At 32.8% G+C, this 25,038-nt stretch overlaps 1 pseudogene; it reads right to left on the bottom strand.

Annotated features, from left to right (window-relative positions):
- Positions 1 to 382: 382 nt before the first annotated feature.
- The window catches only part of LOC114755524 (ribonuclease 1-like), a 31,087-nt pseudogene continuing 6,431 nt past the window's right edge, over positions 383 to 25,038 (bottom strand).

The raw sequence follows: 25,038 nt of genomic DNA, 5'->3' as shown, positions 1-25,038 counted from the left end.
ATCGTTGTGTTTTGTTTCACTTTTAAATTTAAAAATTTTAAAAATCTATAAAAATATTGCTAAGAAATCTAAATCGTCCAAACAGTCTAATTGGAAAAAACACTTAGCGTTTATATACATCACTCAGAAGACATGCTCTAGATGCGACGCTCAGCATCAATTCTGTTTTAAAAAAATAGTTGACTTTCAAGTTGATTTTTCCCCACTTTTGGGATTAAAGTTGAGCATTCAAACTCCAGTTTTTAATATACCTAAATAGTTACCCAACGCTAATTAAAGCAAGCATACGAAATAGTTATCACTATTGTTTAATGGAAAAGGGATCAATAAAAAAGCAAAAATCAACATCACAGCAAGACTCTAAAGTCTATGCATTATTACATCAGAAAGATGGGAATTGAATCTGAGCTACACTTGCCACTAGGAAACACTGGACATTCAATAAAGTTGGAAGCAGAAGTATCAACACACAAATACACTTGGTAGAGTTGTCTGTTGCTAGAAGAATCATCATTACACTCTATGAATGGAGCATAGCGAATTGCTTCCTTTATAGCCCATCTTATGCTGCTCAAGCTGTAGGATCCTCCATTTGCTTCTCACTACCAGAAAAAAGGCTTTTCAAGGAGGTTAATAGTGGCTTTTCACGACGGTTTTGAAGGCGAAGAACAAGATCAATTAGCTAGTTAATATATATACAGCATTGAAATTTCTTTTACACAAAGTGAAAATAGAGAAACCGGCCAATAGAACTAAGGGGTTAAGACCAAAGAACACGTATAGGCTAGAACCAGCAATTCTGAAAAAGAAGAAACTACTTCTCTGTACAATAGAAATCATGAACATGTATAAGAGGGAACCAAGAGAAAACATCTAACAATGAATTTTTTGAGAAATGACCTAACTATTTGAAATCTAAGTTTCAATATTTTGTACCAATGTTGTTAACAAAGTGTCCCTCATCAAGTTGATGTCATCCATGGATATGGCGCAATATTTTGAAATACCTATTAATCAAAAATAACATAGTAAGCTTAGTAAAAAATGTGAAATGAATTGAAGAACGTCATGCAATGTAACTCATCTTTACCTCATCTAATTTCTTAGTCGTTCTTGTCTCAATGATGTCATTCATGTAGCGGATGACATAATATCCACATTCAACATGTCCTTGTTGACAACAGTACTAACAAAATGAGATATAAAATTGAATATTAGACATTATTGATTATAAACATTAACTTTAATTCATCTAAAAATGTTTAAAAGTTAGTTCAAAACAACATATACCTTTGGAAGAATCCATCTTGGTAGTTGTCTATTTTGTTTAATCGCCACAACATTAAAACTATGAAAAGCCCTATCAACAATATAAAAGAAAATGATATTAGAGCATGTTTTTATAAACTTCACAAGTAATAAATATATAAACATAAACTAACGTGTCGATGACATCTTTGGTTTCTTCGGATGGACTTCCACAGAGTGAATCGAACCAGTAAAATTTGTTATCAAAAGGGGCACAAACAATTAGAGTCCAATGATAACTACAAAAGACAAACCATGTTAATTATAATCCGACACATATAACTTGTGTATCTCAAATACAATAATACACTTACCCTTCTACGTAAGGTACAAAATATATTGGCTTTCTGATTTGAGTCATTGTGGTCATCATGTAGATTGATCTCGCTTCCACAGTATTAAACTCTTTTGTTAGATATGATTAGTTTTGATGATGTCAAATAATAGAGTAAAAAGTTTACATAAATTATTTATCTCATATTTTGACTTACTATCATAGTTTCCTCAAGAAAAGAAAGGAGTTATTATGTTGCACTTTGAGTTATGGAGAATGATCAAGAGGAAGAAGAAGAAGAGAGATTGAGAAAAGAAGAACTTGCAAGATCAAATGAAAATATCAAGATTCAAGTTCATAGATTTGATGTTAAATGTTGCTATACTCAATCAGAAGTTTGAATGGCTCAGTCGGAAGCTAAAATATACAAACGGGAAGTTATACCATCATATATTGAGTCACCCTTTATATAAACATGGAAAATAAGCATCAAAGGTGATTTTTATGGGCAATTATCGATCACTTGATCGATCATCCATTTATCGATCAAGTTATCGATAAAATACATCCTCTGTTATGCTCTGTTCTTCGTTCAGCTCTGACATAGGTTCGGTATTTCTTCAATATCTCTCAAATCACAAATCCGTTTGAGGTGAAACTTGATTCCTATGAAACTAGACTCAGAACACGGTTCATGGACACCAAATTCACCTTCAAAGAGTTTCATATGAGGGAGATATGTTGCTCGAAACATTGCAGTAAGGATTAACGCCTTGATTCCGACCTTCAGTCACTGTGATGAATATAACTTTGCAACCACAACGAATTTTGGGGTAATTCTTGTTGCATTAGAAAGTAGACTCAAAGAGCTTTCTGGAGATAGGTCATTTGCAAAAATTGGAGTTGAATTGGAAGATTTATGATCACCCAAAGTTGACCTTCATTTTGCTGGAATCAGACTTCGAATTTATTGAGGCAAAGACTAGAAGTTCTACACTGAACTCTCAAGCAACATGCTACTCAAACATGTTATTGAGTAAAAGATCTAGAAGAGATGAAGAAATGAAAAGCCATTATCATATGTTACTCGAGCCTGATCAAGCGACTACATACTCATCGAGTTACTGGTACTATCTCCTCAATTCTTCTCTTTTATCTTCATACATATTATTAAGGTTTTATAACCTGTTGGATAAATGGTTTTCGGATAACATTATGGATAAATGTATTTATCGATCACTTGATTGATAAACAAGGTTAACGTTATGGATAAATAGGCATTTATCGATAACATGATCGATAAATAGATTACCGATGAGAAGACAGATAAATGGTAATGCGGTCTACTCATTCTATGTTTTGCTTTAGTCTCCATTTATCGATTACCTCATCGATCAGTCATTTATCGATAATATGATCGATCATTGCTCTTACATGTCTACCCTGTTTTTCACGTAACGTGATCGATAAATCAGTTCTTTGAATTTACAGGATTAAATCTCCTTGTTTTACTTTATCGATAACTTTATCGATCACTCATTAATCGATCACTTATTCGATCAACCTACATAGCATGTGTTTTCTCCGAATATACTTTTGCTTATTGTTTATCGATAAGGTTATCTATTATTTGATTATCGATAATTTGTTCGATCATCAATGACTGAAGTTTCATTTCTGTAACACTTGGATTATCGATAACCTGTTCGATCAACAAGTATTCGATCACTTGTTCGATCATTGTACAAATTCATTTCATAACAGCATTTCACGATGATTTCGAAATCCTTTATCTTTTTATCTTCAAAGCTTTTCTCAGCCTTCTTTTTACACATAACTCTCTATTAAAAGGATACGAAGGCAAAAGTAACTTGAAAAGGTTTGTTCTTGCATAAATCATTTTTGGGTCACTGTATTCATGCTTCATCATTTATCGATCATTCGTTCGATCATCATATGATCCATAATCTATTCGATAATTGCATCTATCTGCTATATCTTTTCTTCATGTAATTAATCGATAATATAATCGATCAAAGGATTATCGATCAAGGCATCGATTAAGTAAGATTATTTTACTTTCTGAATATCTGAAGATCTGATGATTGATTCCATGTTTTCCAACTTATTGTTTCTAAGATTATCAGATACTTATCACTTGATCTGAGGAACATTATTTTAGATAAAGAGCCACAACGAATTTATGATGTGAAGAATCGACGTTCGTCAGAAGCTTCCAACGGCTAGTTTCAACGGTCATATTCTTCAAGCCAAACGGGAAGAAAAAGCTCAACGGTCAACTACCCAACATCATCTATAAATAGAAGAGCATTCAAAACAAAAAAAAAAAAGAAGAGTCTGAGCTTACAACATCAAATGCTAAAATGCCGAATCAACATATTCTCATTTAGAGCTCCGAAAGAAAACTCCCTGTCTCTGTACTTCATAGACTAAAACTTATGTATTCGTGAGATAGAGAGGAGAGTTTCCAAAACGTGCTTAAGATTGATCTATCACTTCTTTGAGAGAAGAAATATTCAATCTTCCTTATCATTATCAGATTGTATCCCTACGGTGTGTAAGGGGGAGTTATTACCTCAGTGAGAGGTTGTTGTTGAATTAGACTGGTTAGTCTAAGGATTGTAAGTGGCGACACAAGTGCCCGGATCAAACTTGTGATTGTAGTGGTTCTCAAGTACCCGTGTTAAACTTGAGGGAGATAGTCGATTGAAAATCTCAGGGGGAGCCTGGGGACTGGACGTAGGTCAGTGAGGACCGAACCAGGATAAATCACTGTTTGCATATTCTCTTCCCTTACCTCTTTATATTTCCAGCTAAACCATTTTACTACTGTGATTATGCTTATCTCGATTCATTGGTTTTTATACTCAGAATTTCTTATGAATTTCATCACATTGTGAAAAGATTTTTAATTTTAATCAACACCCAATTCACCCCCCTCTTGGGTGTTCAGCCATTCCAACATCTTTCTGCACCCTTTGAGGACACATAAAACCATATGTTCCTTCAAGTCCTCCGTTTCGACAGATTTGATTAAAGTGCATGTTGTTCAAATAAAAAACATTTGGACATGTATAAAGTATAACATGAAATAAGAAAATAATATTGTAACTCATAAAATAGCGAGCTGCATGAAGACTATATCAAGCTCCTCAAAGTTGAGGAATTAAACGAGGTCCCTCTTGTCAATGGTGAAGTCGTATGTTATATCTGAACCCACAATCTCCAACGGCATCTTGAAAGTAACAGGCTTATCCATGTTTGGCACCATGGAATGAAGAACCTCCAAACTGGAATACATAAGCACAACATCACCAGGAAGAGGCAAGAGTACAGGAAGAGGCAAGGAATAATATAAAACATTATTAAGTATATTTAGCAAAAAAACATCAAATAATTCATTTAAGCCTTACAATGATTATCCTCCCAAATTCCTTCATAATGATCATCTCTAACAGCATAGTCATCATCTACCAAATCTAATTCAACTGTTTTAGGTTGAGTAGCTGTGAAAGGCAGGGTTTCATCAAGATTAAGCTCTAAGTCACCATCATCTTCACCAACTCCTTGCCTTTTATCTTGAAGCACGATAGACAATTTCTTTTTTGCTAGATCGGGAACGAAGAACACTTGTTTTGCTTGACTTGCCAAAATAAATGGTTCGTCTCCATATCCAAACCTATTAAGATCGACTGAAACAAATCCAAATTCTTCATCCACTTGCACAACATTACTATTAACCCACTTACATTTGAAGACGGGAACTTTAAACTTGGTATAACTAACCTCCCATATCTCTTCTATTATTCCATAATAGAACATTGCTGCCAACATTGGGTTTCTGTCTTTAGAACTAGCAAAATGCATAGCTTCCGCTACTACCATCACCCCACTATTCTGCATAGTACTCTTATTGTCTTGGGTTTTTGTGTAAAAAGAATAACCATTTATATCATATCCACCCCAACACAAAACCTCAAAAGAAGGTCCTGCAGCTAGCCTCTGTATTGTCTCAGAAGGATTACACTTCTCGCTTTAACCACTCTGCAAATGACTTATTATGTTCATTAGCTAGTTGCGTATCGTTCTTTCTTGGATTCAAGTTCTTCAGCATATTCTTGTGAGCATTCAAGTAAGGCAAAACTTCATCTGTGTTGTTTAAAATGTATAGATGTGCCTGCATTACAACTTCTCTTGACATAGACCTCACTATGACACCCCGTGTCCCCTTGCTTCTTCTCCCCTGATCATGTCGAGATTGAGGAAGACCAACTGCCTTTACCCTATCAAGATATGTGTTACAAAACTCAACTACCTCCTCAGCTACATATCTCTCAACAATTGATCCCTCAGGCCAATAAGGATTCTTAGAGTACCCTTTTAGGATTTTCATGTATCTCTCAAACGGGTACATCCATCTTAAACACATAGGGCCACAAAGTCTTATCTCTCACATAAAATGAGCTATCAAGTGGACCATAATATCAAAAAATGATGGAGGAAAATGCATTTCCAATTGAGAGAGGATCACATAACCTTTATTTTCTAATTCATCCAACTCAGCAAGATCAATGACTTTGCTGCAAATGGCACTAAAAAACATACAAAGTCTTGTAATAGTATTTCTCACATCGGTTTTCATAATGCCTCGAATAGCAAGTGGAAGTAATTGTTGCATCAACACATGACAATCATGAGACTTCATTCCCGTTATCTTCAAATCTTGCATTGAAACAAGTTTGGTTAAATTAGAAGAATAACCTTGTGGCACCTTAATACTATTGACAAAACCACAGAAACTTCTTTTCTCTTCTTTTGATAATGTCTGCGCAGCTGGATGTAAATAAGCCCTCTTACCATCTCTTTCTTGTGGGTGGAGGACATTTCTTATTCCAATTTCGACTAAGTCTCGTCTTGTATTGATTCCATCTTTAGTCTTTCCACTTATATGCAAAAGTGTGCCAACAAGGCTCTCACACACATTCTTCTCCACATGCATCACATCTAGACTGTCTCATATCAAGACTTTACCAATATGGAAGATAAAAAAAGATAGATCTTTTTTCCATATATTCCTCTCACTGGCAGTCTTCTTCTTCTTACCAAAGACCACATTAATTCCCTCCACCCATTGATAAACTTCTTCTCCAGTTAATGGTCTTGGAGCCATTTCATATTCTTGTGAGCCATTAAATGCCTTTTTCAATCTACGGTAAGGGTGATATCGACTAAGAAACCTTCTGTGGCCATGGTACACTGTCTTCCTGCCATGTTTAAGTTGCATGTAGTGGGTGCCTTCTTCGTATATTGGGCATGCTTTATGCCCCTTAACACTGTATCCTGACAAATTTCCATATGCATGAAAGTCATTTATTGTGGTGAAGATCATAGCACGTAAATTGAAGGTCTCTTGTTTATATGCATCAAACACATCAACACCTTCCACCCATAATTTTTTCAAATCCTCAATCAAAGGTGTCAAATACACATCGATATCGTTTCCCGACTATTTTGACCCTGAGATCATCAAAGATAGCATGATATATTTTCTTTTCATACATAACCAAGGAGGCAAATTGTAAATTACGAGAAGCACCGACCAAGCACTGTGTGCTACTAAGATTACCATATGGATTAATTCCGTTCGTACAAAGACCTAGCCGAAGATTTCTTGGCTCGCTACCGAATGGAGAAAATTTTTGATCTATTGTTTTCCATTGAGGAGAATCTACAGGGTGACAAAGCTTTCCATCACATATTTTCTCATCAAAATGCCATCTCAAGTTCTTTGCTTCTGCGGCATTAACAAATAGACGCTTAAATCGTGGTGTTATTGGAAGATACCACAAAACCTTCAAAGGAGAACTTTTGGTCATCTTGCAACACCTTACCTCTATATATACTAACAGGGTCCATTTAACATCTGTGAATCACTAGACGCAAGTGTTCTATTATAAAAATGACAGAATTTTTTTTATATGAATACACTGATGAGTGATTCACACACTTGAACCCTACTCCTAAAGCTCGTACGACAGGCACACAGATTTAAAATAATACTACATTTATATAAGTAGTTATACTGGCCATTTAGGACAATGACCTTTACCTGGGCACTAGATGTGCATGCCTCTTTATGGAGGATACAAAATAGTATAAACACTAGCAAGTAGAGGTTACTTGCTCTTAAACATCTAATAAGTTAGATAATTAACTATCAAAATAATTATTCTACAGGTACAAAAGCAACAGGCATTCCTGCTCTTCATACAAGCCCACCTTCAGCACTTATGACCTCCTTACCCTTGGAACTGCTTGCCCTTACTGTATAATATAGCAAGGGAGGGTGAGATTCGAACGAATCCCCGTAGTAGTAATTTCCATCAAACAAATGTGCAGATCACATAAAGCATGCAAAACAAGCCAAAGTGGAACATAACCTTGCAAGCAAATGCAATTAAGCATTTATGCGCAATGATAGATAGACAAGCTGAATAAATAATGCACAAATATTTGGCAAATACTATCCCATGTCTATCAGCTACATGTGATCACGGCTAAATAATCCATGCAAGGAATTAAGGATTACATGTTCTCATACTTTAGAAAAGCAATATGGCACAAACAGACATGCAACAATCATACACAAGTGTAAGGTAGGAAAGAACTACTACCTGAACCTTCCACTTCAAAATCAAACCTTACTTGCTTCCTTTCTCTTAGCTTCTTCGGTGGGCTTTTGCAACTATCTGCAGCTATGAAAACCTATTAGTAAGGATAGGTTAATGCTTGATCCAACATAATTTTTAATTTAAATAACTCTCTTTAAATCCCAATCTCTTTTAATCTCTACTCTTCCTTAATAGTTGGTCATCCTAAACAATTTTTCTTATTTAAACTTTTCTCTTTGGAGGGTTTCCTTCCTTATCTCAACCCAAGCAGTTACTTTACTTAGTAACTAGTCATCTTGGTCAAAAATACTATTTCTATTTATTATATTTGAAGGCAAATAATGAGTTCCCTATACTTAAACATTCTAATCTTATTGAAATTAAATCAATTAAAATTCAACTCTACTTCTTTTACCAGTTTGGCCGAGACACACACCCAAACTACAAGTACTCATCTAAATTTCCATGCACCCATAAATATTTTCATAATTAACTAAACATCATTCTTAATCTCTTAGATCCCAACTTAAACTTCCTTAAACAAATATCTAACTTTAAGTTTATTTGGCGACCAAATAGCCATTAACTTTAATTCTCACTCAATCCTTCAATCTTTAAAACTTCCCATTATATCTGTTCTATTGACTCTATATTTGAACTTCCCAACTTCCAAGAACACACACACAAATATATATTTTGTAGCACCTCCCATGCTATTCTCCTAACACTTAGGCGCCTATGATAAAGTATAAACTATTATTTCTGCACTTTCAACTTGCTTCTAAAATTGGCTTGGCTTAATTAACTTCATACTGTAATTCCCAAATCCATACAATTCTTCACTCTAAGTCTAAAAGAAAATTCCAGATTGAAGGCCAATAGCTAAATCACTCCACTCAACCTTCTATAGGTTCTTTTATCAATAAAATCCAATGATTTATCAATACTTTGTAACAAAATATCCCATGGTTCAAAGTTTCACATTTTAGAGTTCTAATCAATTTTCCTCTTAAAAATTCAAAAGCCCCCAAGCTTCAACCATTTCTATTCACCATTCGATCATATAACAAATTAACTTACATAATCATCACTTATCATTCAAAACCTTAAGAACAAATCATACATGGTTCTCCTCCTAGTGAATTCCATTAAACTCCATCTCTCAAACTCACACTTGAATCTCAATAAATTTTTATCCTCAAACTCAAAATCATCCCCTAATGCATTCAGACCCGATTCATTTATCAAAGTTAATTGTCCAACAACTTTTGTTGACGTGAAGAATTTTCCAGCTCTAGGCTACAACTTATGGCACTTCAAACATATGCCCGGTAACCTTGTAGCCATTCCTAGGTTCCTCAAAACTTGCGATTTCACCATCAATCTTATTTATATATTACTAAGATGGTGTCATGTTATTATATATATACACCCATCATATCGCCTATTCCTACTTCCTAACACCCTTCGGACATCACTAATAATATATATACCTGTATATATTGATTTGCCTTCGCTTCTTTCCCTTTTATAGAAACAGAGCCTATTAACCCCACACTTCTATGGCATCAGCGTGTAAATATACACATTTACACTATCTTAGATTCTAAAATTTCACCCCCACCGTCACACTCGTGCAAGCAAACATATATATAATCACCTTCTTTCATCATTCCATACCCAAAATAAGACGCCATTATTAGAAATCATTCAACCCCTGTTTCGAAGGCCACAAACCGACATGCAACCAGAAAATATATACATATATATTCATCACTTCAATTCCACAGAACCCGACGCCAACCCCTGAACTATTAAACCCAGTTTCGTCGGTCAACCCAGCAACTCCACTCCTAACAGCATCGTATTAACGTTTCTATAACCCAAGAACTGAGGTTTATTATCTGGTTACCCAGGAATAACGAAGCCACAGCCATGAATATATAAATCTCTGTTTCGGCTATCACAAAACAGAACCACCCTTCACTTACAGCAACAATAATCGACATGTAATGGACATACAAGCTAAAAATCATACTCCATTATCATCAACAAGCATTACTCTTTCATCATCATCAAGTTCCAGCCTTCATTGGGAGTTTCTCTCACTAAAACGTATCTCTCTCTCTCTTCGCCATCACCGGAAATATGACCGAAACCAGAAAATAAAGATAGTGATGGACATGTGAAGCTCACCTGATTCAGAATCCAAGTTTACATGCAAGAAAAACTACCTCCGATCAATTCCTCCGTCGCCAACCTCTTCCTCTCACGGTCTGTCTCTCGCGTTCTCTCTCTCAGCGTCGCAGAATGAAGTGAAAAAGCAGGGTAGGATCGGTCTGGAGATTAAAGAGGCAGAACACGTGGATGACCAGCTGATAATTGAGGGAGTGAATCAGGTGGCAAACAAAGAAGGCAGCACGTGTACTACATGGTTGCTGAGTCATTTTGCCCTCCTAAATAATTATTCCTCCAATCTTATCCCTCTCCTATTTTTCTGAAATATAAGATATATCCAGAAATTAAACCAAAATATCATAAATGGATTTTTCTTATCCCTTAGCTTCTTTGATCCATAAAATAATTTTCCTAAGAATTTCAGATCAAAAGTCAACTCCTAACTATTTTTCTCTTAAAATTATCCATTAAAATTATTTAAGCCATTTTTGAGGAAAATACCTTTTCCAAAATGTCTCTAAACCTTAAAAATCATTATTCCATAATTTTCCCCACTTTATTTGGTAAATAAATAATTTTAATGAATTTCTTCTGCTCATCCTAAATCATAAAATTCAGGGTGTTACACATCTCATTATAATCACCACCATCTTTCTTAACCTTGTATCTTGAAGTCTCACATTTAGGGCACTTATTCAACCCTTCATACTCATTTCTGAATAATATACAGTCATTAGGGCATGCATGTATCTTCTCATATTCCAAACCCATCGGACACAAAATCTTTTTTGCCTCATACATTCGTTTCGAAAGTGAATTCCCCTTTGGAAGAATATCACTCAGCAGTTCAAGTAATTCTGTGAAACTAGCATCGGTCCAACCATTTTTTGCCTTCAAGTTCATCAATTTCAACACGGTTGTCAACCTTGTGTAATTATCTTTATACCCTGGGTATAAAGACGTTTCTGCATCACTACACAAAGTTTCAAAAGTGGAAGAGAACTGTGTAAAAGATTCAGACCTTATGTCATGAAACATATCCGAAATTCTATCACCAAAGTCTTCATTCACAGCCTTCTCCTTTCCAGATAGTGTAGTCTTTCTAATTTCTCCATGCCATATCCAATTTGTATACCTTAAATTTATCCCATCACAGATAACATGCTCTTTTATCTCAGAAATACTCCTCCGACTATTGTTTAGACATTTGACACAAGGACAATAATATAATCTATCTCTTTGACTATAGACATTTCTCTGAGCAAACTGAAGAAACCTTTCAACCCCATCCTCATATTCTTTGCTAATTCTCTTAGCTTTCATCCAACTACGATCCATTATTCTACAAAGTCAATGAACATAGTTGTCAAGCTCAATTGTAACTCCTCAATTCAAATATTGAAATAATAAAATAATTAAATGTTAGTCAATAAATTAAAATTGACTAACACTTAATTACAAATTAAAGGGAATGTCACCCTTTTAAAAATAAAAAATTCATATAATTTTTCAATCTAATTTTTCCTATAACAAATCCTAAATTTGTATAAAAAAATTAAAAAAATCAATCAATCAATCAAACCAATATAAAAATGTAGCAAAATTAATTAAAAATAGGATAAATTTGAAGAAATATAATAAATAAAACAAAAATAAGAATTCAATTTCAAACCAATTCAATGAATAAAAATTCTTAAAGCTAAAACTTCTGAATACAAAACGGGAACACGAACGATATCCATTTATAATGAAATGTTAAACAACACTTTATCATCAATCAAAGTTCATAACGAAAAAAAAATCACAAAACAATTAATAGATTATTTATTACTAAATTATAAAATTTATTTCAAAAAATTTACCAAAATTTCGAAATAAATATCAAAAAATTATTAAAAAATCAAAAAATTCAAAACTAATCAACTTCAAACATTTAAACATATTTCTAATACTGTACATAGGAAGGAATTGAGGTTTTCTCATATCCAGTGTCCCTAATCAACAACTCAACCAAATAAAAAATGCAAAATCGACAATGTAAGTTAACCACAATGTAAAACTAACAAACCCATTCGAAATACAACGGATTTTAATGGCCAAAACATCCACGAAACCAAAAAAAATTGAAGAGAATGAAAGAAGAGGATACTCACAAAGTAGAGATGATTCAATGTGAAAAGAGGGGCGACTCCACGGCGGTGGGCAGTGGCGGACAGCGGCAAGACCCCACAAGCAAAATGGAGAAGTTTAAACGGCGGGAGAGTGGAGGGAATGACCAGTAATGGAAGTTTTTTGGTGGTGGGACAGAGGAAGACCACGGCGCACTAAGTCGAGACTATGAAAATGAGAGAACCAGAATGCGCCGTAGGGTTAATTCAAAAATTTCCACGGCGGTTTTCCAGATAACCGCCGTGGAAAAGCAAGAGTTATTCCACTTAATTACAAAATTGCCACCGCCTTTTTTTCCGCAGCGTTTTTCTTCTTAACCGCCGTTATTTTGCGACGTTAAATGTTTTTTCTCTAGTAGAGTTTGGGAAGAATATCACTCAGCAATTCAAGCAATTCCGTAAAACTAATATCGGTCTAACCATTTCTTGCCTTCAAATTCATCAGTTTCAATACGGTTGTCAACCTTATGTAATCATTTTTGCACCCTGGGTATAAAGGCGTCTCTGCATCACTACACAAAGTTTCAAAGGTGGGAGAGAACTGTGTAGAGGATTCAGACCTTATATCACAAAACATATCCGAAATTCTATCACTAAAGTCTTTATTCACAACCTTCTCATTTGCAGACAGTGTAGTCTTTCTAATTTCTCTATGCCATATCCAATTTGTATACCTCAAATTTATCCCATCACAGATAAGATGCTCTTTTATCTCAGAAATACTCCGTCGACTATTGTTTAAACATTTGACACAAGAACAATAGTACAATCCATCTCTTTTACTAGGGACATTTCTCTGAGCAAACTCAAGAAACCTTTCAACCCCATCCTCATATTCCTTGCCAATTCTCTTAGCTTTCATCCAATTACGATCCATTGTTCTACAGAGTCAATGAATATAGTTGTCAAGCTCAATTCTAATTCCTTAATTCAAATATTGAAATAATAAAATCATTAAATGTTAGTCAATAAATTAAAATTGACTAACACTTAATTACAAATTAAAGAGAATGTCTCTTTTTTAAAAATAAAAAATTTGCCAAAATTTCCCCTTAACAACTATGTACAAATTAAACACCAAATTAGAAAAAAAAACTCAAAATCTTTAACCAACATGAATCCAAAAATATAACAAATAAAACAAAAGCAAAAATAACATATTTCAACGTTGAAATAGTTAAACAAAAATTATTTTAATAAACAAAAAAAATATTGTTCATAACATATTTCAACATGATAAATTTGAAAAAATATAACAAATTTGAAGGAATATAACAAATAAAACAAAAAAAATTCAATTTCAAACCAATTCAATTAATAAATATTTTTAAAGCTAAAACTTCTGAATCCAAAACGAGAACACAAATGATATCCATTTGTAGTGAAATTTTAAACAACACTTTACTATCAATCAAAATTCATAACAAAGAAAAAAAACACAAAATAACAAATAGATTATTTATTACTAAATTCTTATATTTATTACAAAAAAATTACCAAAAATTCGAAATAAATATAAAAAAATTATAAAAAAAATTTAAAAACTTCACAACTAATCAACTTCAAACATTTAAACATGTTTCTAATATGGTATATAAGAAGGAATTAAGGTTTTCTCACATCCAATGTCCACCAATCAACGGTTCAACAGCATAAAAAACGCAAAATAAACAATACAAGCCAACCACAATGTAAAACTAACAAATCCATTTCAAATACAACAGATTTTCATGGACAAAACATTCAACAAACTAAGAAAAATTGAAAGGAATGAAAAAAGAGGATATTCACAGAGTAAAGATAGTTCAAACGGAAATGAGGGGCGTTCAAACGGCGGTGGACAGCAGCAAGACATCACAAGCTCAATGGAGGAGTTTAAACGGTGGGGTAGTGGGGGGAATGGCCGGTAATGGCAGTTTTTTAGTGGTGGGACAGAGGGGGACCATGGCGCACTACTGATGAACCGAGAAAGAATGACCAAATGCGAACGCCGTAGGGTTAATTAACACACTTTCCACGACGGTTTTCAAAAATGCCACCGCCTTTTTTTCCACATCGTTTTTCTGCTTAACCACCGTGATTTTGCAACGTTAAAAGTCTTTTTTTCTAGTAGTGTCTATTCCTATATATTCACACATCAAGTCATGTAAACCTCAAACAAATAAAAGCATTCACTATTTCAAAATCCCATGGCCTTAATCGTCAATCTATATATCATTCGGCCTCTAAATTCACAGAATGAAAACGTAGATGATCTGTTCAAAAAGAGATCCAAGTTAGATTAAAAAAGATGTAGTGAGCCCCATACCTAATTATGACATGTGGGACCCACACACAGACAATTATGTTTTGTCTCTCTATCCTCTCTCTCTCTCTCAAGGTATGAGAATTATGGATGAAGAAAATCTAAAGACAACTAACATCAAAAAAGTTCAGAGATGTACCAGCAGTATTGAGAGCTTAAAGGAGATTGGATTTCTGTTTGAGAGTGAGAGCAGTTTCAAAATAATCTTGTTGCTTGAGAATTGACTCAGAGCAACTTCCATGTTTCTCCCATTCATGGCTCTAGAATTGTATCCCATTCCCACTTGGGCATGCCAGTGTTGGCCGGTTCTTCTGCAGACCGTTTGTCAAGTCTGATATCTGTAGCCATATCCAAAATCATGTTAGTGTCCTACATCTTGTAGTTCCCTTTCCCTGAGATATTTCAATAAGGGCCTGTTTGATTCTGGGAGGCATTCGTATAATGGAAGAGTCCTTAAGTACAGTGTGTTCTCAGACACGACTTAGATCATCTAAAACTATTATTTTGCCGCAGTATCAGATTTAGCACAGCATGAACGCATGAAAAGGTCCTGTGTTGCCGAAAGAAAAAGGTCATAACTCGATTGCTTAAAGGAGTTAGAAGAATCATAGTTAGATGGATAGGAGCCATCATTATAATTAGGCCGCAGTCCATGAATGCCAAAATCTGCTTCAGGCTTTCCAGTTGTCGGGTAGCAACAACTCTTCTGGGGGTCACAATATGATCCTGGCCACTTCAACATCAGATGCTGTAAGACAAATAACACAATGGATCGAAAACATACCGGGTCGGGTCGGTCGGGTCTTCTTAGCTCAAGCTTAAGCTAGACTATAAAAGTCTAAGCTTTTAAGTGCACAGCAGAGCACCACTTTTGCAAGAAAGAAAATAAGAGAGAGAGAGAGATAATAGGAAAACTCTACTACTTGAGTGATTTGAACTGGTGGGGGGAAGCCTCTATTTATAGCTTTTGTCAGGGATATTTTGGGTAGCATAAAAATATCCACTGAGCCCATCAGATAAAATCTGAGATAAGATATAATATATTCTTATCTCATAATATCATGATATTTGAATTTAAATCCAGAATCAATCACAATTAATTCTAAATATATATACTTAATATATATTTAATCTACACAATATAAACTAATTAATTTAATATAAATTAATTAGATTTATATCGTAACCGATTGGATATGATTCAGGGTGTTTGACCAAGTCAAACATATCACAATATCGTTTGGATATTTGACTGATATATTCTCTTTATACCCGGTCAAATAATCCGGCCCATCAAGGGCCGATCCCAAGCCCAAAATCTAACAGATGCAAACAATTTCAGTGGCATACACACATATATATAGTGCTTCATGATTATTTCAAAACAAGCGAAGCAAAGATATAGGACTTTTGGGAACAAACCTGTTGGACAAAGTAGAAGAAATCGAAGTCCTGTGAAACACAGAGAACTGAGATATTCTGCAGAAGCAGCACAAGGCTATATTGATGAAGAAGAAGTATCCCTTGGACTTCATTTTGGTGTTCTCAGATTTGTGGGATTGAAACAATCAAGGAAGAATGAAGCTAGTGTTCGGTGATACATCAATTTATAGGCGCAAAAATAGAAGGTGAGGAGTATCAGAAACAGCATATTCTCAGTTCCAATCATATCAGGTTTTGAGTTTTACGTCTGTAAACGCTTCAAACTCAAATTGACGTGTTGGCTCAATTTTGTATGTACAGAGGGGAATGAAAAAAAAATATTATATGAACGAAATCCAATCAAATTATGATTGTTCAAAGAATATCATTCATTAGGTGTGTTATCAATCAATTTGGATCCTTCCCATCACACGTTCATGTATTTGGAAAAAAGACAAGAGGATATGAAGATATAATTATATGCCACTGTTACAATTATTTTTTTATTCTTGATCTCTCCTCAAATATATAATTTTGAAAACAAAAATTAATTTACAAATCCTTATAGATTTACCCGATTTTTAATGAGTTCCCTGTATTTTCTTTTTAATTTGGTCCTTACACTTTCATCGTTTATAGATATATATATATATATATATATATATTTGATAAGATCATCGTTTATAGATATTAATATCCTATATTCATGATCTTTCAACTTGGGCCTCTATGAGATATCCTTTATTTAGATGCATGTTGCAAAATTAAATGAGATATACATGGTGATCGACTATTGGTGTAATATTTCCTTTGCAAATTAATAAATTATGAATGTATGGGTCAATATCTATAAATAGAAGACACTATAGGAACCCGGGGAAAAAACTATAAGAACATGATTAAAAATGAAGTGAAATTATATGAAATTGCATATTAATTTTTCCTATAACTTTTTGATCTAATCATGAGTGTTTTTTTTTTTAGAGAGATATTACCACGTCAATTCGGAGCGGATTCCTTTTTAGCGACGGTAGAAATCAGACACATAAATAACATGCATTCCTTTGTAAACTGTAAACGAAATAAGGAAAGTCCAGATTTTCTTTTGTTTTTCTTTTTTAATTATATTTGAAAATGCTGATCTCAAATGATGCAAATTTCAAAATGTTGTAGTATATCCATTTTTGGCAAAATATTATCGATTCAATTATAACTACCAACCAACCCAAACACTCCATCGGCCATCAGGCCATCTGTATGTACATGACTGGTTCGTTATTTATTTATTTACTTACTTTTTGGGTCAGCTGGTTGGTTATTTAGTTAAATATAGATGGATTGTATTGGAGCCTTCTGTTTGCTTCCAAATTTGGGACAAAGGGATGATTCCAAAATTATCAATTATTTTTCTTATTGACAAAAATGGACATACGTATAGAAGGTACTCCCTTGTAACAATTAATTGGATATGACATTAAATATAAGATTTTAATATATTTTCTTCTCAAATTTATAATTTTTAAATTATTTTTGTTAATTACGTATATTAAAATTGTTTAGATTAGTGAGACAACTTACAATATAAATAATTAAATGAGATTACTTTAAGAAAATAAACACTTTCTTCCACAAATTAACTAAACTGATTCCTTAAATCTCGCTAAATAAGTTATATAATTTCTACTTTCTTTTCGGCCTGCTCTATAATTTCTATTTTGAGGATTGAGGGGTATATATATTAGGGAGAATCCAAAAAAATATGTTTAAATTTTAAAATTTCAAATCACTCTTGTTCGCTATACTTTAATAACAATTGACAATATTTGAAAAAAAACTCATAATACATTTTCATAGTCATTCCTAAATTTTAAAAGTATTTTTTTAATTCTCTTTATATATATTACTAGATACTATAATATCCCAATATGAACGCACCCCGGTCCTTTTCCTAGCCCAAGTATGAATCCAATTTATTTTTTCATTTTTGCTCCCTTCTTCTACCAGCTAGCCTATTGTGCTTTTCTGGCCAAGGAACAAAAAACCGGACCGGGAGTTAAACCGGTCTAGGCAGTGGGTTAAAGGTCATTGGTCAGACCGGGGTCGGACCGGTCATATTAAAATAATAAAATTTAATTGATAACATTAAAATAGAACAAAATTCACAAATAATAATCACCGGAAAAAAAAAAGAAGCTAACAAAGTAGTTTAAATGTTTAATTATACCAAATGAACATTAATAAAATACATATCTTAAAAATTAATTTTTTTTATCTTTTATAATTTTATCATAATATCGAATTTAAAATTTTTTTGAATTAATTCAATTCAGACTTTTTTGTTTTGGTACAATTCAATTCATACTTGATACAACACTTTACCAACACTTTGAAGCAGATGGAAATTGTAATTAATCACCGAATATGCAATTCAGCAGTTGCATGAGTTTTACTATGGAAACATGGCAGCAGATGTTCACCCACAAGCTAAACATTCACTGGTTTTTATCTTTTATAATTTTATCATAATACAGCTCAACGCACAGACCAAAGGTGAAGCTTCCGTGAACGGTGAAGGCGAAGAGAACATCCTTGAAGCATAACGCCAGTGAGCTACGACTTGCGATCTAAGCTGCGACTTGCAATCTGAGTTGCGACATGGAAGCACGATGCCAGTGAACGGCAAAGGCGAAGTAGGACATCTGTCAGTGAATGGCCAAACTAGGAGGTCCGCCGTCAGCGAAGGTATGGATTCTGGTGGAGGGAAAGGTTGGAATCTGGGAGAAGGAGCAAGGCGATTTTGCGATTTGGGGGGAGGAGATTTTTAGATTTGGGAAGATGAGAAGATCGAAGACGAAACTGGTTAGCTGGATGAGAGTGAGGGCTGAAGGAGATTTTGGTTGAGAGATTTTTTCTTTAACAGAATGACTGGCTCAATAAAAAAAAAAATTGAACTGGGTAACCAGTGGTTACCGGTTCAGCACCGGTTTTGACTGGTTGAACCGGTTTTCCACCGGTTCAACTATGGACCGGTTTTTTAGGTGAACTAGACCGGACTGGTGACGGGTTCACCCGGTTTTCTGGTTGAACCGGCCAGTCCGGTTTTGTTTTCCTTGTTTCTGGCCAAACAACTAGCCTATTGTTGAAAGATGTTGTCATGCTTTCAAATAGCAAAATGCTGGCTTTAATGTTAAAGTCAATGTTACGCACCTCAGCTTATGTAGCCTATGACATTATACATCAGTTACATTAAGGGCATTATTTATTAATGTGAAAATTGTGTTAAAAAATCTAAACATTCTTATACGTGAAACAGGAAACCAGATCTACCACATTTATTATTGTATAATTTCAATCCACAAAAAAATTAATTCATCGATTCTTATAGATCATCTAATTTTTAATTTCTTGTTTTTTTAACCAAAAACAAAAGGAAAATTATAGATAATAGAGAGTCCTCACAAATTACAATAACTAAATAAACCTACGTTAAGAAAACTAAAATCTAGAAAACTAAGTTTAGAAATCACAAAAAACTGAATAGAAGAAAACAAGCAAATGAGAGTAAGTATTTCGTGCCAGGTGATACCAAGAGTAGAGTGGTCTTCAGAAGGAAAGCAAATGAACTTCTTCTTCACATAATGAATATGAAGGGCAGGCTTATCAGTGAAATTCCCCACATTAGAGTTTCTTTTTTTTGATAACACCCACATTAGAGTTTCTGATCCAAATGAGAGCAGCTCTGAAACATTTAGAATGAAAGACCGAACCAACAATATTTTTATTTTTCCATAAGAATTCCTTTAAGGGGACTCCTTCATAGCAGATAATACCATGGCAAAAATGTTGAATCCTTATGGTTTCCTCAATTATAGACAGCATTTTGTATGCTCATGATCTTTTAATATACTGTATTTTTATTAGATGGGTCAAGCTAAGCACCACAGCGTGCCACATCATTTTTGAATTTTTTTCCTCTAATGAAAAGCATCCATACTTTGAAAATGCCCGTGAATAACTACTGCTAACCTCTCTATACATATGTAGTTTTTGTGTTGATTTTCTAGAGAATTATTAAATAACATGATATTAATTTTCCATTATTTCACTTTATCTATATATGTAAATTTTCTCATATCGTTTAATTATTTGATATCTCTTTATTATGTTATAATCTCATTTTATTTAAATTTAATTTAAATGCAAATCTTAAGGGAGTGATTCATGGCAATTACCCAATTCAATATAAACAAATTCTAAGTGTTCTATGAATTTATTTTATATAATTAACACCTATTGTTGTAATAATTTCTTTTGGTTTCTTTTTAGTAAGGTGTTAAAAATCGTACCAGGTAATAAACTAGTAGAGGCAGTAATTTAAAGGTTAGTGGGTCAAGCAGTTATCAAGTTTGAGTCAGATTAATCATAATTAAAATAATATATTTTTAAATATATTTTGGGTTATTTCAGATAATAACGAAGCTATAAAGACAAATGTCAAATATTAACAAAATGCAGATTTTTTTCTTGGAAACAATAATAAAATTTGATAAAAAGAAGAGTAAAATACATCAATCTCTCCTTTATTCACCTTAAATTATAAAGACCTCTCCTTTATTTTGAAAATCTATATGAACCTTTCTTAAAATTAAAATATGTGCTGCACAAATCTTTCTTCTGGTTTTGATATTCAACTTTCACACACACAACTATTAGTTGACTGTTAAATCATATCGTTGACCCATTATTTTGACTAAAATTCCCTCTATAATACAAATATTATTTAATAATTATAAATTAATCACATATGACATATGTTTATCCAGAATTTAAAAATAATTTTATTACATATTTTAATATTTGATATATTATTAAATCAATTACCATAAAAATTCAATTAATTTCATAATTATAAAAAAATTTCAATAAATTTAAATGTTTAATCTCATTTATTTATTAAAGCATATCTTTTAAATATATGTGTCAACCAAAATTTTTTTTAATTGTATATATGTACTTTCAATTAAATTATAAAGTTATAAAATGATATAATTTTCATATTGTTATATTAATATGTTATAATTCGAAATTTTTAAATATATTTCATAAAACATATCTTTGTTAAAAAAATTACTCAAATTTTCAATCAAGTTGCTAATTTTAAGTTACTTAAACTTTGTCTAAACTTAGTAAAGATATTAAATAGATTCATCAATAAATATTAATATAAAAAGAAAAATTAGAAATTTAGTATAGCGAGGGGCAACTTAGCAAAAATATTTATTCTAATATGATTTTTAATTAAAAACATACTTCAGGAATCTTTTTAGAATACTATTTAAAGGTGTTAATAATTTGGATTAAAGTATATGCTTTTAAAAATAAAAGGAAGGTATTTGTAATTGAGGCAAAATAGAAGGTTGGTCAGAGTTTTTTCTCTTAAAATAAATAAAGATATAGGCCATAAGGTAAATGATTCATTGGCCTATTTAATTTACCATTGAACCTTAGTGTTAGGTGGTAAAAGAGCTAACTAATAGGGGTTGGGTCTAGTGGAAGTAGTTAGTCCCTTACAACTTGGAAAACTAAGTTTTGAATCTTTACTGGGAGAGGTACAGACATTTAGTACCTAAGAGAGCCTTGAACAATATTGCCTCTAATAGAATGATACATATGCCTAATAAAAAAAGAGTGGTAAAAGATCTGCCATTGATTTACTTGCAATAGGATTGCATCGCTAAATTGATTGATAACCGAAATTTCATCACTAAATTTTGTTGTCAATTTGTTTTTTTTTTTTGGTAGTTTTGGAGGTGGCTAAATTGTTTTGGTTATCAAGGTTCTATCCCCAATCCATCCCACATTGTAAATCGATTTCATGTACTACTATAAAAAGTTAAATAAGTAGTGCAGTTTTGTAGCACATATTTAACAAAATGCTACATATCTATTTTTTTTTATATTTTTTAAAATATTAAACAGCTGTAGTGCTACAAAAGAAGCACTTTCTTGACGAAGCGCTACAACTTCTATATATTTTTTTATTTTTTAAAAATATTAAACTATTATAGCACTTTCTCAAGGGAGCACCACATAATGTATAATACTTCCTATAGTGCTTTCTTGATGAAGTGCTACAGAAGTGTGTGTATTTTAAAATTTATATTTACTGTGACAAAGCGCTTCCTCATAGCAAGTGTTTTTTATTTTTATTTTTTAAAGAAAAACACTCTACCTTCTACTCCTACCACAAATCCTATATGCTTCCATTTATATTTCACACTTTCTTTCACTCTTCCCATAGCCGGCCCTCTCATTAGTCATCTCTCTTTTCTTCATCTTGGCACTTCTCTTCTTGTATCTAATGAAAATCAATCACCATTTTTTAAAAAAAAAAAAAAAAAAAACGTGCCCATGACAAGTGCTACAGAAGTGTGTGTGTATTTTAAAATTTATATTTGCTGTGAGGAAGCGCTTCCTCATAGCAAGTGTTTTTTATTTTATTTTTTTAAAAAAAAAACACCCTACCTTTTACTCCTACCACAAACCCTATATGCTTCCATTTATATTTCACACTTTCTTTCACTCTTCCCATAGCCGGCCCTCTGATTAGTCATCTCTCTTTTCTTCTTCTTGGCACTTCTCTCCTTGTATCTAAGGAAAATCAATCACCATTTAAAAAAAAAAAAAAAAAACGTGCCCGTGCGAAGTAAGCAGTGAAGAGATCTACAACTCTACTTCTTTTCTCTCATTCCTGAGCTCTCCAACAAAGTAAGTTGGCAAAGATCTCTAGCTTTGCTTCTTTTGCATTTATTAGGCTTAGAAGGTAACTTTTTTAATCCTTAACTTTTAGATCTAACATGATTTATTGTTGTCTTTTTTTTTTTTTTGTAGATCTTCTGAAGTTTAGATGCATTAGGCATATATAATTTGGGTATAGTATATTTTTATCCAGGATTTTATATTTATGTGATTTCTTTATTTTTCTTACTACTAATTACGTATGCTACTTCATTTAGTTTTTTTGTCTATATTTTGGCTATAACTAAAAAATTGTTAAGAGTACAGTACTAATAAGTTGTATATGATTTAATTTAATATTAATAGTTATACTCATGTTGTTAGTTGTTATTTTTTGTAAAGTTAAAATAAATTGATTTCACTAAAATTGTTGTAATTATATAATAGAAAGGCAGGTTTGTGTGTTTATACTAAATTAATTGTGATGTTGTTTGATTTTTATTGGTGGTAGTAAAAATTTGTAAGTAAAATTGCTGTAATTGTTGTAAATTTAGTCCGGAAAAATGTTTTGTAGGGTTTTCTTCATGTATTTTTTTTTTTCAGAAAAAGACATGTTGAGGAAGCATTATAGAATGTCTAGTATACACATTTAAGGAAACGTTACAGGATGCCTATCCTTTGTAGCACTTTCTCTAAGAAATGCTACATAATATTATTAATTTTTTAAAATATATATGTGTGTTGTAGCACTTTTGAAAGCACTACAGCTTGGTCTTCTTGCCTTCTGTAACATACGTATATGTAGCTTTTTGAGTAGCTATACTAATAGTGTTTGCTGCATCGAAAACCTATGTCCCAAGAGGTTTTCCAAGAAAAAAGTAATCTATCAAATAATCAAGATATATTAAGGATGGCATTGGGGACTCTTGAGCACCCCTATCGTCTTAGGGGTTTTGGCTTCGGAGTCACAAAGTAAGCTTACTTTGTGGCTACGCCAAAGCCCTTAACATCAAACGCACCTTCTTTTGTTGAGTTTATAGAGTTGAAGGAGGAGACATGTTGGTTAAAGAAGCAAGTCAAAGTACAAGTGCTTCTAATTGATCAATTGATTAATACTCTACTTGGATGAGAAGAAAAGTTGAGAGGAAAGAAAATAAGAGGAGAGAAAATAGAAAGAAGGAAAAACTAGAGGGAAGTTGTCATCATCCTTCTTACTTGGATGGATGAGAGAAAATAGAGAGGAGAGAAAATTAGTAAATATCTAAATGACTAAAATATTCTTATCAAAATACATCATATTTAAAATTAAATTAAAATAAATATTGCAATAGAAAAATTATACTAACATTAGCATCATCAAATAATTTAAAATCAAGTTATTTGATTTATATATTTTTTCATATTATTATGTTTTAAAACCAAATTATTTAATAAAAACATTGTTTTAAGATAAAAAATAAAAAGTGAATCACTTTTTAAATATAATAAAAGAAAATAAATATGGAGAGGAAGAGAGAGGAGGGGTAATCATGGAAATCTTGTTTTCCTTTCCAAATCTCTCTATATATGGAGAGAAAATAAGGTATGGGGTCCACCTTATTTTCTCCTCTACTTTTCCTTCCTCAAACATTTTCTTCCTTATCCAAGCAAGGGAAAACTTGTTTCTCTCCATGTTTTCCTCTCTAGTTTTCTTTCCTCCCCAATTTTCTCTTAATCCAAGCAAGGGGTAAGAGCCAAGCACTACAACCAGCTTTGAATCTCAGCCCAAGCAGGAAAGACAGCTGCATATTCCCCTATTTACCTAACATATAATACTGTATGTGTTTATATTATCATATTTAATTATTTTCAGATCAAACTAAATAACATATTTATATTTACTTAGGGTAAAGGAGACGTTTAATGTGTGGTAGACAGCCCTAAACATCACATTTGTTATAACGGGCCGTATGT

This window comes from Neltuma alba, unplaced genomic scaffold (assembly GCF_004799145.2).
Source record: "Neltuma alba isolate B1F8T4 unplaced genomic scaffold, ASM479914v2 tig00010280_pilon, whole genome shotgun sequence".
Taxonomy (NCBI): Eukaryota; Viridiplantae; Streptophyta; class Magnoliopsida; order Fabales; family Fabaceae; genus Neltuma; species Neltuma alba.
This window is presented reverse-complemented; position numbering and strand designations above follow the sequence as displayed.